Source organism: Herpailurus yagouaroundi, unplaced genomic scaffold, assembly GCF_014898765.1.
Source record: "Herpailurus yagouaroundi ecotype Mexico unplaced genomic scaffold, PumYag 197, whole genome shotgun sequence".
In the NCBI taxonomy this organism is placed as follows: domain Eukaryota; kingdom Metazoa; phylum Chordata; class Mammalia; order Carnivora; family Felidae; genus Herpailurus; species Herpailurus yagouaroundi.
In genome coordinates, this window is record NW_024412428.1 from 24,989,282 (window position 1) to 25,008,230 (window position 18,949).

Below are 18,949 nucleotides of genomic sequence, written 5' to 3' on the forward strand. Positions count from 1 at the left end.
GCTGTCGGGGACTCGGTGACACCTCCCACGGCCTTGGGTCTCGACTCCGCAGTGAAAGAGAAACTTTAGGGAACGCACCGAGAGCCACGGAACAGAAGGCTTCTCAGGGTGCTGATTCTGTGTCCACGTGAACCTCCGAAGTCAGAGGAAGTAAACAAACTTGCACTTTTTTTTTAATCCCAGTTTTTTAGTTTGAAAAATTTCAAAACCGACTGAAGAGTTGAAAGAATAGTGCTATGGACAGTGTGCACTTCTCTCAATGCTACCATTTCACATTTGCGTTCTCTTCACTAGATAGATCCCCCCGCCCTTTGTAAAGTCGCACACAACGCTGCTTCACCCCTAAATACCTCACCACTATCACATGCAATAAATTTAATGCAACTTCTGTTATATCGTTTAACAGTGTTTTTTTTTAATTCCCTTTGTTGTCTCAAAACGTCATAGACAAGCACACGTGCACACACACGTCTTTGAAAAATTCAGGCTCTACCCAAGATTCACCTGTTTTGCTTAATAACGTGTCTTTATAAACTCCTGTAGTCTACTACCCAAGTTCTAGCACTCCCACTTTTTAAAAATCTTTCATCACTTGGACGTATTTGAAAAGTCCAGGCCAATTGTCTTGTACACTGTATCAATTTAGATTTATCAAATTTTTTCCTCATGATTAGATGCACTTTTTTTTATTTATTTAATTTTTTGAGAGAGAGAGAGAGAGAGAGAGTATGAACGGGGAAGGGCAGAGAGAGAGGGAGACAGCATCTGAAGCAGGCTTCAGGCTCCAAGCTGTGAGTACAGAGCCCTACGTGGGGGGTTGATCTCCTGAACTGGGAGATCATGACCTGAGTCGAAGTCAGACGCTCAGTCTCAACTGGCTGAGCCACCCAGGCGCCCCTCTCATGATTAGATTCAGGTTAAACATTTTAGTAAGAAAAGTAGGAGGCGATGTGTATTTCCACAAGAAGGCACAGTGTTCTTTAGTCCCATTGTCCGTGATGCCAAGATGGATCACTTAGTCCAGACACGGGCTGGCAGATCTCTCCACAAAAATACTGTCAAAGGTTCAGAAATGATAGAACTAAAACCAATGAATCATCAAACTAGTAATCAGTAAAAGTTTATTGTGCACACATCAGGAAGACAATTTGCAAACAGGAAGCACTCAAACCAAACACGGAATGAGGCTCGGGAGTATGTTGTCATAAAGCAGCTAATACAGCAAGGGAGCAGTGGCTGCTTTTCACAGTGATTGGTTATGAAATGAGAATGCTCCTAAATGACAGGGAATTGATCAGTGGTTACCTCCTATCAACCTTAAGAGTTCAAGTCTTGCTTATGATTGCCAGAGGCATGAGCAAGAAATGACCCAGAGCGAGTTAGTCTTGCAAATTGAGTGTTGTATGATTAAACTGGTTTTGTCTGCTCAGAGAATTTTCCAGGCTGGTCTCCGTTTGTTTTTTATTTTGACAACCCCTCTCTCCCACCGCAACAGAGATTATCTGCAGTAATAGGCTGAACCCAGCTAATATTTTTGTCCAGGGGGTGTAGCACGCACTCATGAACACTTACCAGATGGTGATTTTTCTATCTATCAATCTTTCTACCTGTCTAAAGAAGAGTACCCCCTTTTTTCTCCTTTTCTCTTTTTCCCCCCGCTTCTCAACCCAGTCACAGCTCCTTTCCCCTCCTGTTCGAGTAACAGTGTGGACTCCTGCATTTTTTTTAATTCAATTTAGTTCAATTACTATGATCAAATACCCCACTATTATTTTTGGTGCTCAAATTGCCCATATTTGGCCAGTGGAAAGCCCCACACCTGGCTCCTTTATTCTTATATATATCCTATCAATCTTTGAGCACTTCCTTGTTTTCTAACACAAGACCTACTAACTTTTCATTGACTGTTCTGTGCCCTAGACAGGAAAACCCTAGTTCCTTTTAATAGGAAATGGCACTTAGAAAATTAGATCTGAGTACTTGCTGTGCTCACTGCTTACTGGGATGTTATTCTTCTCCTTAAATGAAAACCTAATTCCCGATTTAATTTTTTTTTCAACGTTTTTTATTTATTTTTGGGACAGAGAGAGACAGAGCATGGACGGGGGAGGGGCAGAGAGAGAGGGAGACACAGAATCGGAAACAGGCTCCAGGCTCTGAGACATCAGCCCAGAGCCTGACGCGGGGCTCGAACTCACGGACCGCGAGATCGTGACCTGGCTGAAGTCGGACGCTTAACCGACTGCGCCACCCAGGCGCCCCTAATTCCCGATTTAAAAGGTATCTTAGAATATCCCCTCTCCTCCATTTTCAGCAATCTATGTGTTCATTTATTCTACAATGTACAGAAAATAGTTGAGACTTACATACCAGTTCTATCAGCAGCAACAAAACTTCTAAACTCAAGATTTCTTGACGGTTCTTTGTATCTTTATAACACATCTTTCTAAATGGTGTACAGGTAGAGTACCACACTCAAATGTTACTTGAATTGCTTGTTGGTATGGTTATGTTCTCTATTCGAAATACTGCTAGGTTTGCTATTTTTCTTTGCATCAACGTTAGAGTTTGATTTTTTCATCTTTTTCCTTCGGTTCCATTTTTTGAATGTATAAAGCGTTCACGTGGTTCAAAATAAAATCTTACAAAGGTTAAACTCCCTCCCCATTCCCTGCACTCTGGTCCCACTCACTTCTGAGCCATAAGCACTTTCCTTAGGTTCTAGTTTATTCTTCCATTGTCCCCCAAGTAAAGAAATATAAAATTGTATATAAGTATATTTGCTAATTATCTATTGCTGTATAACTAAGCTTACCAGCTTAAAATAACAAACATGTATTAGCTCCCAGTTTCTGTGGGTCAAAAATCCAGAGGGGCCCTGGAAGCACCTGTAGCTCCAGGCCTCCCAAGAATGCAAACAAAGTGGCACTTGGGGCTGCAGGCGCGTCAGGGCTTCACTTGGGGAGAATCTGCTTCCAAGTGCGCTCAGCCTGGCCGTTGGCAGGTCTTAGAAGATCTTCTTTCAAGCTCACTCACATGACTGTTGGCAGGGCTCATGTCCTCACTGGCCACTGGCCAGTGTATTAGTTTCCTCACGGCTGCCATAACAGATTACCACAAACTGGATGGCTTTTAAAAACAAGAATTGAGGGGCACCCGCGTGGCTCAGCTGGTTAAGTGTCCGACTTCGCCTCAGGTCACAATCTCATGGTTCGTGAGTTCAAGCCCCACGGTGGGCTCTGTGCTGGCAGATCAAAGCCTGCTTCTCTCTCTCTCTCTCTCTCTCTCTGCCCTGCCCCGCTCACTCGATCCCTCTCAAAATAAATAAATAAACTTAAAAAAATAAAAACAAGAATTCATTCTGTCTTCTGAAGGCTAGAAGTCTAGACTCGTGATGTCAGCAGGGCCATGTTCTCTCTGGAGGCTCTACAGGAGAATCCCTCCTCGTCTCTCTCCTAGTGTTGCGCAATTAGCCGGCCACCCTCAGCATTCCTTGGCTTGCAACTGCATAGCTTCAAATTCTGCGTCTGGTGTTCTTCCCTCAGTATATGTGTCTCTGTGGTCAAATCTCCTTATTTTTTTTTGGGGGGGGGGGACAGAGAGAGACAGAGCATGAACGGGGGAGGGGCAGAGAGAGAGGGAGACACAGAATCTGAAACAGGCTCCAGGCTCCGAGCCATCAGCCCAGAGCCCGACGCGGGGCTCGAACTCATGGACCGCGAGATCGTGACCTGGCTGAAGTCGGACGCTTAACCGACTGCGCCTCCCAGGCGCCCCTAAATCTCCTTCTTATAATGACGTGACTCATAGGAGCAGGGCCCAGAGGCCTCTTTTGTCCCTCATTACTACAGCATAGTTCTTCATTGTATGGATGGACCCAGGGCATTTACTCAACTTCCTGAGTGTGATAGGCCAGGTCCGAAGACGGGCTCCAAGATTCTTGGTCATCAGCGTACGCACACCTTCTCTCAGCCATTCAATCAAACACTCATGTAGGTGTGGCTGTGAAAGGACTTTACATATGTCTTAAAGTCCCAAACCAGTCGATCCTATGATAGAGAGATTGTCCTAATCACACAGGCCCTTTAAAAGCAGGGTTTCCTCTCGCTGGTCTCAGAAGGGAAGTCAGAGTTGCAAATCACAAGAGGGATTTGACAGCACCGGTGTGAAGATGAAGAGCTGCGTGGCAAAGAATGCGGGTAGCCTTAAGGAGCCGACAGTGGCCCCCGGCTGACACCCAGCAAGGACCTGCCACCGTAAGAAACTAAGTTCTGCCAACAATAGGCATGAGCTCAGAGGTAGATTCATCTTCTGACTGAGCCCTGCGATACCCTGAGCAGAGAACCCAGACACCATGTTAGACTTCTGGTCGACAGAGCTACGCGCTGATAAGTAGGTGTTGCTTTCAGCTAAATTTGCAGTAATGTATTAGGCAGCGATAGAAGACTAATACACGTGACATGCAGGTTGTTTGCAACACTTAGCTATGGCAAATAATAGCATAATGAATACGCTTTTGCATAGATCGTTTTTATTGAAGGAGGGGTAGCTTCAGGGTAAACTCCTGGAAGAATCGCTGGGTCAAAGAGTAAACACAGATGGACGGAACCTGCATGTATTGCTGTAAAGAGCCATGGCGGCAGTCTTTACATTCATTGGTTTCTTCGGGCCAAAGAGGCATCCTTTCCATTTATAGATGAAGGAACGAGGTTCCCGGAGGTGATGGCCTCTGCCTGGGTCCAGAGCTACCTCTCTCTCATTCCCTTCTCTTGTTTCTCCAGTGCGCCTGGCTTGAGCTGACACAATCTCTTCTTTACTCTCCAACTTGAATTCTGAAAGTGAATCCTTGGAGTTCTGTGAACACAATGTTTCGCTATTGATACAGTTTGGACATGCTTGGCCGGATCCCAAAAATCCTGCCATAAAAACAAATGCAATCCCCAGCCTGCGGGGGGGGGGGGGCGGAAATCATTGCAATGCTACCCTTTTATGGCAGGGAAAGAAATACATGACTTCCTACCCCTTCAGGCTACCCTACCTCCCCACTCTCATCTCACCAAGTCCAGCCCTTTCCAGACTCAAAACTGTATGGCATCTGCACAAAAAGGTACTGAATTCGCCCCTTTCCTATCCATCCTTCAGACTCCAAATTCCTCTATTACTCTATGCCCCGCCAGCCTCTGCTAATATGCATATAATTCTTAGCAACACACACATATAATATCTAGTCATTTGTATTTAGTACTTCGTAATACACAATTCCCAACCTTTCGAGTATGAGGATCCCTTTGTAAGGTAAACTAAATTTTGAAAAACTCTGGAGTCCCTAAAACATGGAGTATTTTTAGCATCCATCAAGAAAATGCATGCTGAACCTAAGGATACAAGAATCTTAGATTATTATCAAAGGGTCTTGATCCACAGGTTGGAAACCACTGTTCTGGGGAACAGTAACTTGGTTACATCATCATAATCAGGTTAGAAACACATGTCAAGGGGCACCTGGGTGGCTCAGTCGGTTAAGCGTCAAACTTCAGCTCAGGTCATGATCTCATAGTTCGTCATGGGTCTGAGCCCTATTCTGCCTTATTTTAAATACCTCCTGGAGGAGGAGGAGGAGGAGGTTGTATCTGAGACATCTGGTCACCTTCCCGTCCCCTTGGCAAAGAGGAGCAGTAGTGAGCCATAGCTACTCCCAACAAGAACACTGGATAGGCAAGTGTTCCCAGCTGGTATACTGGGAATGAGCCAGTGAAATTCTCTATCATTATATCCTATGCCATGGTTCTCAACCAGATTCTACCACCCCAGAGGACATTTGACCATGTCTGAAGACATTTTTAGTTTTCACAACTCCACGGTTCCTACTGGCATCTATTGGGTAGGGATCAGGGATGCTGCCAAACATCCTCCAATGCCCAGGGAAGGCCTCGCACAACGAAGAATTATCAAAATGGCAATAGTGTGGAGGTTTGAGAGATTGTTTTATAGGAATGTTGCTTTGGGCGTATGTTTTTCTCAGCTACAGGTGCTTTTCTGAGAACACATCTTGTGTGTAGGCCAGGGAGTGTTTATATGAGACACCTGCAGCTCCTCAAACATGCCGGTGCTCCCTTTCACTTCTGGGACCTTCTGTGAGCTGAACTCTTTCTCTTGCTAATGCCCTCCCATCCTTCAGGCCTCACACTGGAGGTCATGTCCAGGATGTGTCTCCTAATCCCTCCTTCATCCAAGAGGCTACCGTGGTAGACAGAACAGGGACCCCCAAAGAAGCCTATGTTCTAATCCCTGGAATCTGTGAATGTGTTAGGGTACAGGGCAGAGGGGAATTAGATTGCAGGTGGAATTAAGGTTGCTTACGAGCTGACTTTTAGGTGGGGGGTTATCTTGGACTATCCGGTGGGCCCAATGTAATCCTTGGGGTCCCTATCAGTGGAAAAAAGAGGCAGAAAAGTCAGAGGAGATAGGACTATGGAGACAGGTCAGAGTGATCTGATGTAAGAATTCCTCCCTCCCTGTTGGCTTTGAAGATGGAAGAAGCCATAAGCCAAGGAATTCGGGCAGCCTCTAGAAGCCGGGAACGTCAAGGAAACTAATCCTCCCCTAGAACCTCCAAAAAGGAGCACAGCCCTGACAATGCCTTATTTTGGTGTAGTGAGTCCCATTTCAGACTTCTGACCTCCAGAACGACGAGATAATAAAATGCATGCCACCTCATGCTACTGAGTTTGTGGTCATTTGCTATGGCAGCAATAGGACGCTAATGCACTCTCCCTGACTCCCTGGCTGCCCCATCCCCCTGCCACGCTAACTGGGTCTGCACAGAAGTTGCTCTCACACAAGCCTCCTGTTCTCCCCTCGAAGCCCAGATCTCAGCCCGGGCCATGCCCGGGTCTGTGGGGCAGGCTCCTGGCAACCTCACCTTCACTTCAGCCAGTCTCCCTGTAAACACTCAGGAATGGATTGAGTTTTTCGCCTCTGTACTTATTTGCACCCGGCAAGATGAAGGCAGCAAAGTCAGGCAGGAGGGGAAACAAAAAAGTACACGCCCCTCCGTGAAAATGGCTGAAAGGGCTCCTCCCCGCTAACTCCTCTCCCTCCACGGACGGAAGGACGGACGTTCGGCCTGAGGATCTGGCATCTTGCCAGCGAGAACTTAAAAAGTTGTATATCTTCTTTGTAATTCTCAGTGTCCTTGAAAGTAAAATCCACGTCATACTTTTAAGACGGTTTCTGTAGTTTTTAAAGGGAATGGATGAAATAATGAACACGGTGCCCTGCATGTAATAAACGTTGCTATTGCCACTGTCATTGTCATCGCCGTGATCATCGCTGTTCTGATCATCTCAGGTTATACACAAAAGGTTCTGTACCCTTAGGTAAAACCAGTATTGCTAGAATGTTAAAAGTCAAAAAGTCAAGCCTCTAATATTTCCTAGTGGTTTTGTTCTCAGTGCTTTCAATGAACTTTTATTGAGTAACACGGTTTCAAAAAAAAACAATAGGAACACAGGGCACCTGTCTGGCTCAGTCGGAAGAGCATGTGACTCTTGATCTGAATCATGGGTTGGAGCCCCACGGTTGGGTGTAGAGATTACTAAAATAAATAGATAAATAAAATACAATAGGAACAGAAACCAAAATGACTACTTAGTTGCTATGCTGGCTAGTTATATCTATGGCACATCAAGAAAACTAACCAATTCAAGATGTAAAAAAAAAAAAAAAAACAAAAAAACAACAAACTGAGCCTTAATTGGAATTGCCTGCATTTTTTTAAATTTTTTTTTCAACGTTTATTTATTTTTGGGACAGAGAGAGACAGAGCATGAACGGGGGAGGGGCAGAGAGAGAGGGAGACACAGAATCGGAAACAGGCTCCAGGCTCCGAGCCATCAGCCCAGAGCCTGACGCGGGGCTAGAACTCACGGACTGCAAGATCGTGACCTGGCTGAAGTCGGACGCTTAACCGACTGCGCCACCCAGGCGCCCCGTGCCTGCCTTTTTTAAAAAAATTTTTAATGTTTGTTAATTTTTTTTAGAGAGAGGAGAAAGAGAGTGTGGGGGAGAGGCAGAGAGAAAGGGAGATACTGAATCTGAAGCAGGCTCCAGGCTCTGAGCTGTCAGCACAGAGCCAGACGCGGGGCTCAAACTCATAAACCGTGAGATCATGACCTAAACCAAAGTTGGACGCTTAACCCACTAAGGCACCCAGGCACCCCTGCATTTAAAAAAAAATTTTTTTCTTAACATTTTAAATTTATTTTGAGAGACAGAGGTGGGGGAGGGGCAGAGAAAGAGGGAGACACAGAATCCAAAGCAGGCTCTGAGCTGTCAGCACAGAGCCGGACACGGGGCTTGGACTCACAGATTGTGAGATCATTACCTGAGCTGAAGTCGGACGCTTAACCGGCTGAGCCACCCAGGTGCCCCTCCTCTGCATTTTTTTTTTTTTTTTTTTTTTTTAGTCAATCATTTGACTAAATATTTTTACCTCTAATTTTCTGGATTGCCTTCATGTCTTACTACCTAAGAAAACTATCAGACTTAAGTTTATCAGAAGCAAAATAAAAAAGGCAAATTATAATCTCCACCAGATGGAATAATGGCTTTTTCCATGAAAAAGAATTTGGGACAAGTGATCTGGGACACCTCGTGCTGAGAGGCACAAATATAAAAGGAACTAAACAGGTGGCTTCTGTGAGATAATTTTAGCCAGAGGACTCTGCAGCATGCTTCTTAGGAGTGTAAGGGAGGTCAGTGCCCTGGCCTGTGGCTCTAGAAATGCCCTAGAATGTTCAAGTACATTCACAAAATAACCGAGGACAGCAAAGCCAGGACTGACACTGTTTTCACAGTTTGAAAGCCGAAAAGTTATACAACCATATGACGGCCGCGTTCTCAGTTCTCGGAACTTGCCCTCCGTGCAGACTGTCATGCTCGAGTTTTGCCTCTGGTAGAGTGTACGTGAGCCTCGCAGAAGGGCTCTGAACACTCCCAGGACATTATCCTCCCGGTAACATTTGAAGGGTCAGGGTGGCAGGTGAGGCCTGCAGCTGGCAACCTCCAAATCCGAGCGGTTCAGACGGGACCATAGCCATTTATGTCCATGGCTTTGAAACTTGTTAAACTATAGCCCACATTAGGAAACACATTTTACTTCATGACCCAGAACACACACACGTGCACGCGCGCACACACACACACATTCCAAGAGAAAATACTTCCTAGGACCACGGTGCACTCTGATGCTTATCATTCTGTTCTCTCTCTTTTGTTGTTCACACTCTTCATAGCCCACTAAACTGAAGAACATTAGTTTAAAACCTCCTGTGTTAAAAGTCAAGGAAAGCACACTCCTTCCAAGCTATTCTGTAATTGGGGGGAACTACCCGGCTCTCCCTTTTACCCTTGTAGAGTTAGAGAAGGTGCTGGTCAAGAGAGAGGCAGTCATAGCTGAACCGCAGGCAACGAATGCCCTCAGAGTCCCTGGTCTTATAAGAGGGCAACAGGGCCTTGCCTCCTTTGCAGGCCTCTTGTGAGGATCCAGTGAGCCAATGCTGTGACAGGTGCCAAGGAAGCACAAAGGGCTTGGCAATAAAACTTGTTGTTGAGGTTGGAGAGTGGCCTGGCCCTCTGATATTCATCCTGAGGCCTTAATTCAGAAAATTCCTCTCCCCTGTGAGTGAATCGAAGGAGAGATTCTATTTTCACGTCAGGACCAAGCCACCCATGGCCTTGTACCTGACTCAGTTTGGCCATCCTTTGTTTTCTTGTGTGTGAATTTAACTGCTATCTAAGCCACCCTAAAATGATTGAACAATAAGTCCTCAGCCAACAAGCAGCTTCTCGCTGTGTCGTCTGCAGCTGGGGGGTGTTTGAGAGAGGGCAAGCAGGTTTCTGAGAACCAGGAGACCTGCCTCGTAACATCCGGTCAGGAAGGGATCTTTTTTCTTTTTTTTTTTTTTAATTTTCTTTAATGTTTATTCATTTTTGAAAAACAGGGACAGAGCACAAGCAGGGGTGGGGTGGAGAGAAAGGGGGACACAGAATCGGAAGCTGGCTCCAGGCTCTGAGCGGTCAGCACAGAGCCCGACGCGGGGCTCGAACTCACGGACCGCAAGATCGTGACCTGAAGTCGGACGCTCAGCCGACTGAGCCACCCAGGTGCCCCAAAGGATCTTTTTCTTATGCGAAGTCTCTAAAGAAGGGTAGGCCTGGAAACATACAGCTCCCGGGGTCAGTCTTTCCTTCCAACATGGAGGACCAGGTCATTCCCGACATTCACACACGCTCATTCAAGAACATATCGTTTGGGTCTGGGCAGGGGTGATGGTTCCACAGCATTGTGAATGCACTAAATGCACTCTACAATGTCAGTGCCCTCATGTACTAAATACAACTTCAAATGACTGATTCAGTATTATGTGAATTTTACCTCAATTCCTAAAAAATGAAAAAATAAACACATAGGAACACATACCACCAAAGCAACGAAGATGTAGGCATTTTTGGTTTTGTTTTCGTTTCTTTCTAGTTTTCTGGCCTTCTGGATAGTCAAAGCAGAAAACTTTTAGGGCTTTAACTTTGAGCACATGAAGACAGAAAGGGAGATAACTCTTTTTTTTTAATTTTTTTTTTAATGTTTATTTATTTTTGAGACAGAGAGAGACAGAGCATGAACGGGGGAGGGTCAGAGAGAGGGAGACACAGACTCTGAAACAGGCTCCAGGCTCTGAGCTATCAGCACAGAGCCTGACGCGGGGCTCGAACTCACGGACCGCGAGATCATGACCTGAGCCGAAGTCGGCCGCTTAACCGACTGAGCCACCCAGGCGCCCCGAGATAACTCTTGATAAAGAAGGAAACAGCTGCAATCCCCGCAAAATGGCCAGTGTGACACAGCTCAGCAGATAGCCTAGAACTGGGGGTCCAGGACTGGCCAGTGTTTCACTACCTCCTCTGTCGCCTCAGGGAGACCTCACCCACTCGCCCCTTCTGAGTGTGTTCCAGTGTGACCAAAGGTGGTAGTACATGATTCTGGAAGCCCTTGCTAGGCCAGCCAGAGGCCTGGGGCGGCTGGGAGCTAGCACCCTGCCCCACAGGGGCACCTCTAGGGGACAGTGAAGGCTGTCCAATAGACGCTTTCTCAGGACATTTGATGTAAGACACAAGGAGAAAGTCTTCTGGTAAAGGCAGGAGCAGTAGATTTAGAAACAAAAGATCTGAGTCACGGTGGAGGGTGGGGTCGGGTGGGTGGGGGTGGTGCGCCTGGGTGGCTCAGTCGATTAAGCGTCCAACTCTTGGGTTTCAGCTCCGGTCGTGATCTCACAGTTGGTGAGTTCAAGCCCACATCAGGCTCTGCACTTTCAGTGTGGAGCCTGCTTGGGATTCTCTCTCTTCCTCGGCCTCTCTCTCAAAATAAATAAATAAACTTAAAAAAAAATATATATATATATGTATGTATGTATGTGTGTATATATATATATCTCTCTGAGTCACAGGATCCACAAGTGCCTGATTCTGAAGAGACGCCTACCAGGTACTGCAGTGACTGTCACCAGGGCTACAATTGAAGAAATGGAGCAAGGTCTGCAATCAGGACCGTCTCACATGGCCTGACCACAAAGGTCTGTCCATGCGGCCTGAGACAACGGCCCGTCTCCTTTAGTTCCCTCTGCAGCCTTATCATTAGCCCTCCTAGTAACGGAAGACCCAGAGCGGATGTCTGTATCCTAAACCCAGAAGAATCTAATTTACATAAAAGTGCCACAAAAGGAAGCAATCGAATGGATTCCGACCACTCCTTGGTTCCCCGAAGGAGAGTGGGCAGTTACTCCCTTGTTATCGGTAGGACGGCTTATTCCCGATGTTCTGCTTTGCCGGCCTCCGCCACAGAAGCTGAGAAAGCCAAATACTTCCTGCCCACCCCCTCGGCGGCTAAACACGACCATGTGACAAGTTCAGGCTAAAGAGACAAAGGTGGAACTCTTGGGGGCATGAGGGGCAACGTCTGGGGAAGCTTTCACTTTTTTTTTTTAAGTTTATTTATTTTAAGAGACAATGCACGCAAGCGGGAGAGGGAGAGAGAGAGAGAGAGAGAGAGAGAGAGAGAGAGAGTGAGAGAGACGGAATCCCAAGCAGGACCCACACTCATCGCAGAGCCAGCCCCACACAGGGCTCGATCCCACGACCATGAGATCATGACCTGAGCAGAAATCAAGAGTCAGACCCTCAACCGACTGAGCCATAGGAAGATTTTACTTCTATGTAAAAGGGCCGGGCCGAGGAGAAGAGGTCACTGGTCTTGCCCCTTCCCATTCGCATACCTATAATTCGGACACAGCACCTCGAGCTGTGATAGCCATCTTACAATCACAAAGTGACAAGCATGATTTAAAAAAAACAAAAAACACATATTAAGAAGGGCAGGACCAAAGGACGAGGAGAGTCAGGGTCCTTGTGGCATTGTCAGGCAGCTAAGCCAAGCCCAGCAGCTTCCTGCCTCCAGACTTCTCGCTCCATGAAAAAAATATCACCTTAACTGAGTCTTGTTACTTGCAGTTTTCCTAACTCATAACACGGTCCACATAAAACTAACAACAAAATATGTCTTACAGATGTGTAATTTCCTTAAGTAAACTTCCTCACAAGTCTCACAGTACGCATTCCACAGTAGAATCCTATCATTCCACCTACTTCTCATAAAGTCTCCAGTTTAAAAAAAATCACTTTGGGTTCTTTGTTAGAGAAACTCAGGGGACCCAACCTCCGCACAGGGTCGGTGGCCGGGATCTGCAGTGGCGCCTGAAAGAAAAGGATTCGTATTGGAGCGTGGCTCCCCTCACATAGACACTGCTGCTGAACATAGTTTCACGCAGTAAGAATGTGAAACCCTGAATTATATCCACACTTATGCATTCTTTATCACTGCTTCTGCGAAAGAGCTATTATAGAATTCAATGCAGCCCTGCACGTAAAACGATTCGGGGATGGTTCTTAGAGAAACACGTAGCCGTGCGCATACTAAACATCTTCCTGAAGTGCTTGACAAAGTCATGAGCTCGGGAAAACATACTTAGCTAACCCACATAACACGAGCTCTAAATCAGACACTCCACAAATACTGGTTAACTAGCAAATTCCTTGGCAGAAGGGAGAACAAGTACCAGCCATATTTCAACCCCGTGCTTATGTTAGAACCGATAACAATGTCTGTCGGGTTTCTTTTATCACCACCGTCCTTCTCCACAGGTCAAGGCCAGTGCTTACTTGATGGCTTGAGTCACATGAACATGCATTTTTCTTAGGGTGGCTAAATGCCCAGCCTGTACTACAGACATCACAGAAGGGTTTTGAATCGACAGGGTCTCTATATGACCACCAACCCTGTCCTTAACTTGGATTTTCCAGTGACCTGGGAAAAATTCTGCAGCCTGAGCTCCAAGGACCCACGTTACCACCATCACCTTTTCACCTACTTACCTAAAACGGGATAACTAGACTTTGTCTGGGGCATATTGATCTATTCAAGAGAATGCCCTCCACACTTTGACACAGTGTCGCTCTCAAATTAAGAAAAAAAAGTCCTACATAAACAAACAGGATGACCCTTTCCCCAAATACATTTCCTTTAATCAGAATTCACAGAAAAATAAAAACTAAGGGTAATGTGACAAATTGGTCTGCATGTGGTATTCATTGTCCTCTATTTATGCTATAAAGGAAAAAAAATCTTGATGGGATGGCCGGATGGTTTTTCCAATTGTGAATATATCAGACACATGTGTTGTGAGTGCTTAATAACTGTTAGGTCATTTTTTTTAGTTGAAGTGTAATCGACATGCAACATCATACTCGTTTCAGGTGTAAAACATAATGATTCTGCATGTGTATACATTGTGAAATGCTCACCACTGTAAATCTAGTTACCATCTGTCATCCTACAGAGTTCCAAAAAATTTTTTAATGTTAGGTAAATCATAATCAGTGAATACAATCTGGAAATTTACAAGGTTAGACTGAAAATTATTTCCCGTCCTTCATTTTCGGTGAGAATGACATGATGAATGCCTCCAAGTTTGCACCTCATTACTTGCTCTCAAACGCTAACAACTCTTTACCTTAAAATGGACCATCACAGCTAACTCTCCAGCAAGAACAGGAGGGAGGGGAGGTGCCTAACCCGTGGTGTTTCCATAGCCAGCCACGGGAGGGGTGTAAAGTGATTCTCCTATGCAGGACAATGGAATTTCCCACGGCTAATTTTGTCTGACTGCAGCTTACAAATTTAACTTCCTTCGAAAATGCTTTTTCACTTCATTTTCTCGTCCAGGAAACTAGAATTGAATTCCCAGCCACTAGTGTGTATCCTGAGTCTGAAGTCTTGTTTCCTTTTGTGTTTGGTAGAGAATGAAACAGAACAAGAGAAAATATGCCCAGAAAAACCCTGATAAAACCTGTGGAGCGTGGTAGGTCAAATGGAAACACCCACATTTGACCGTGAATCCTACACGCAGCTGTGGAAAATACATATTGCCTCACTCTGTTCATTTGTGTATTTGTGCATTCATGCAATTAACAATCACCGATTAAGTGCATGCTGCATACAAGGGGGAAAAGTGTCTTCGCCTTTAGAGACTTATGGTCTGATGGAAGAGGGGAGAAAAGAGAACCCAACAATTTCATAATAGTCTGAACAGACTTCTGGAAGGCTTCCTGGGGGACATGATACTTGAGCCGACCAAGTCTTGAATCATGAGTGTAGGTTCTCCGTTGAAGAGCTAAATTAAGACAGAGATAGAGGGAGTGAGAAGAGTAGAGTCAAGAGGGACAAATGAGGTAGAATTCAGAGAACCTGACTGATCGGCCACGGGGGTGGAGGAGAAGCGGTTGAGGCAAACACCTGGGGCCCTGGCTTGTACCAAAAGGTGCCTGGTGTGCCACTCACAGTGCAGAGACTGGGGGAAATGGGGCAGGTTCGAAATAAAGGTGGTAACTCTGAGGCATACTGGTTTAAAGTGTCTGAGGGACTTTGTGTGAAAGTGTCCAAGCGTCAGTTTGCCGGAAACGAACGTAGAATCAGTGAAGTTACACAAGGAGTAGACGAGTCCACAGATCTGGCTGAGGGCTCCCGGGGCAGGGGGAGGAGTGGAGGGTGAGGATACCAGCTTGGAGGAGGACCCAGAGAGCCAGCGAGGGGGTGGCGGCCAACATGTCACTTGCCAAAGGAGAAAATGAGATAAACTTGGGGGTGGGGGTGGGATACTACCTTTTCTTCCGTGAGAGAAGTGAAGGACCAAGGGAGGGTAAAGGCATGATACGAAGAGGAAGAAAAAGGCAAAGTATGGTGTCAGAGACACACGGAAGTTGAGATCACCTCGAACAGTCCGTGGCATGCACTAGCCTAGGAGTTGAACAACATCACATTTTCACAGAAGGCAAGAAGAGTGGTAGAGGTCTGGGCTGGCACTGTCACTAATAAGCAGGGTGATCTTGTGCACTTGACCATCTTTTAGCCAACTGGGTAGCCCCGAAGTTTCCATTGAAGATGGGCTCCCTTAACACAAATGGTGCTGAGCCCTTCTCTCTGGTCTCTTCTCCAAGGCTCCTCATAAGCCCCAGGGAGAGGAATCATACCAGCTGTGGTGGTGGGGTCAACGAGCCTATTCGTAGGCTGTCCCCCACCCCCACCCCCCCACCGGATGCTGGAACTCCTGGCATCCCGGTTAGAACAGGAAGTGCCAGCTGAGCAGGGCCCCCGCCACCCTCAATCAGAAGCCAGGCCGCTCTGGAGGCTGATGCAGGTCTGCAGAGCTCAGAGGGACCGGGTTCCAGTCAAGGCACATCAGTGCCCACACTCCTCTCAGCTTTTCGTAACTGTGCCCCGAGCTCACCCCAGACCTTTATCCCCCAAGTCATGCCAGGTTCCAGCACAACGGGGACCTTTCTGACCGGAAAGTGAAAGTGACCGCATTTTGGAGAGCTCAGAGCTGCTCTATCAAAAATTAAACCTCTTAACCATTTCCTTTCATGTCCGCTATGGAAGGGATTCGGGTCCAGCTGATAGCTTTGGAAGAAATAATTCAAATGACGTACTCACGACCCCATTAATCTATCCTGGGCTTTAGTGCCTCTGTTCACACCGTCATTTCGTCTTTCTTCTCCTGAGTTAGAATTGAAAGCCAGGTCCTCTAGGAAGCCTGACCAAGTGGCTTGTTCACAGCTACATCCCAGTGGCTAGGACCATGGACCTTATGAGCGAATGACTCTGACTTCATAAAAGGTTCTGCTGCTGCTATGACTTCAGTAATTAATAGCATCAACGATCAACCTATCTTGATATTTCTCTTGGATTATGTGGCTTTTCATAGACTTATAGCTTGTCTCCCAAATCAACTATTAATAGCATGTCTTTATGCTTTTCATTAGCATCAGTGTGCAGAGTATTTTGTAAGTAATAGCTACTCAGTAGTAGTTTGAGAATCTAGACTTTTGCCACAGGGCTTTCTTCCCCTCCGTTCCCTCTGGACTCATCCTTACTCTCCACCTGTTTATCCTCTGACTTTAAATACTTTCCTCCAGTACAATTTGTCCTTTCCAGAAAAACCTGGAACAGTTGAGCGAGAACAGCAAGATTCACAGAGGGCAATTAAGTGGAATTAAGGTCCCTGGGAAAACACTGTGGATGGCTGAAGAAAACATGCTGAGAATAATTCTTCCAAAGCAAAGAATTCCTGAGGCCAAATAACTACTTTGTACTATGAACTGAATCATGAGGCTCTATTAACTGGCAGGCGACCTTGACATAGGACATAGTTGGAGCCGACAAAGGCAGTCAGATGCAAGAGCTACCCCGGAATTCATCTAACCAAGCTACTCTTTTAAAGATTTCCAGGCAATTACCAGAAACCAAAGGAAGAGCACGCAGTGTTAAAGGCTGGAGCCCAAGAATACAAACACTACCCCCAAGTAAAACATTACCTGGAGGAGGATTTTATAGGGCAGCTTTGACTGACAGCATTTACCACCCTGTATTTTTATGTGTGACCTTTGTTAGATACTTCAGGATTAACTTGAGTAAGGGTCTTGGTCAGTTTGGACTGCTATCGCAAAATACCCTACGGCGGGTAGCTTACAACAGAAATTCATTTCTTACAGTTCTGAAGGCTAGAAGTCCAAGGTCAGGGTGCTGTCAAAGCCGTCATCTTGCTGAGTCTTCATAGGGCAAGATAGCTCTGTGGGGTCCTGCTTACAAGGGCAGTAATCCCATTCGTGATGCCTCCACCTTCGCGCCCTAAGCCCCACCTTCTGATACCGTCCCACTGGAGACGAGGATTTCAACCTATGAGATGGGGGGGGGGGGGGGGATACAAGCATCCAGCCCATGGCAGTAAAGGTTGATTTTTCTGGCTAGTGAACTAAATTTAGGTCTGATTGTCAAGAATTCGGTTAACTGGGACAGCTGGGTGGCTCAGTCGGTTGGGCGTCCAACTCTCGATTTCAGCTCAGGTCAGGATCTCACAGTTCATGAGTTTGAGCCCTCACAGTTCATGAGGCTACTGGCACAGAGCCTTCTTGGGATTCTCTGTCTCCCTCTCTCTCTCTGCCCTTCCTGCACTGTCTCTCTCTCTCTCTCTCTCTCTCTCTCTCTCACTCTCTCTCAAGATAAATAAACTTAAAAAAAATGGGGCGCCTGGGTGGCTCAGTCGGTTAAGCGGCTGACTTCGGCTCAGGTCATGATTTTGCGGTCTGTGAGTTCGAGCCCCGCATTGGGCTCTGTGCTGACAGCTCAGAGCCTGGAGCCCGTTTCAGATTCTGTGTCTCCCTCTCTCTCTGACCCTCCCCCGTTCATGCGCTGTCTCAAAAATAAAAATAAAACATTTAAAAAAAATTTAAAAAAAGAACGTGGATTCTTATTTAAAAAAAGACTTCTCTTAACTGATAGGATATGGTGATTCACATGGTTGTTAATTATGAAAATTATACACACTTTTTAAATTTATTTCAGCAATTGACTTTTGGGTTCATGGCATATAAAATAATGTCCGTGCGTGATGTGTTACATACGGAGTTTTGTTCCATCCTTGTAACAATCCATGGGAGGTAGGAATTAGTACCCTCGTTTTCTGGACAGGAAAATGGAGACTCAGGAGTTTATCAAGCACCCTGAGGATCATTTAATTCCCCGAAGAGCTTTGCTCTTGGGGAGAGAATGCTCTGAGCAGTGAATCCGAGTTTCCCATCTCCTCCATAATTTTCACTGAACACACGTGAAGAGGCGTTCTGAATTTTGACATCTCAGACTCCTTTAAGTTTGTTTTCAAGCCTTACAAAGCAGGAAGCGATGACCTCACCTAGGGCCTCTGCTCCGCCCCCCACCCTGACTTTTCTTCAAAGGCCCGTTAGAACCCTACGAATGAACAGTGAAGCTGGACCGTGCTCCTATTAGCAGGAGCGCAGAGCGGTGGTCTCCCCGGGCTGGCGGATGGCACCTGTCACTCCCACCCGTTTCCTGGATGACGCGGGATAATGAAATTCTGATGAGCAGCCTGGCGCAAAACTGAACAAGGGAGGACATCCTTCAGTCATGCCAGACCGGTGCCTCTTTCACATCTCTCTCTCCTTCCTATCCTTAACTACTGCCCACGGTCCCTATCTCTCACCCTCCCCTCAGTCCTGCTCCTTTACGTCGTGCAGGTCAGACCTGCACCCTGTCCTCCCTTCCATCGCCAGGTCCTGGTTCATCTTCTTCCTCAGCCTCCCCCTGCACACATCCGTTGTGTGCCCTCCCCCACATGCTCCAGCAGGCCACCGTCATCTGCCCACACTGCTGTAACAGGCACCCACCGGCCCCTGCCTCTGGGCCTGCCCCGAGGACCTAATCTGCCCTCGGGGGCTCTTTCAGAACAGAAAGCCCGCCCATCTCCCTGCCTTTTGTGGCTCCCTG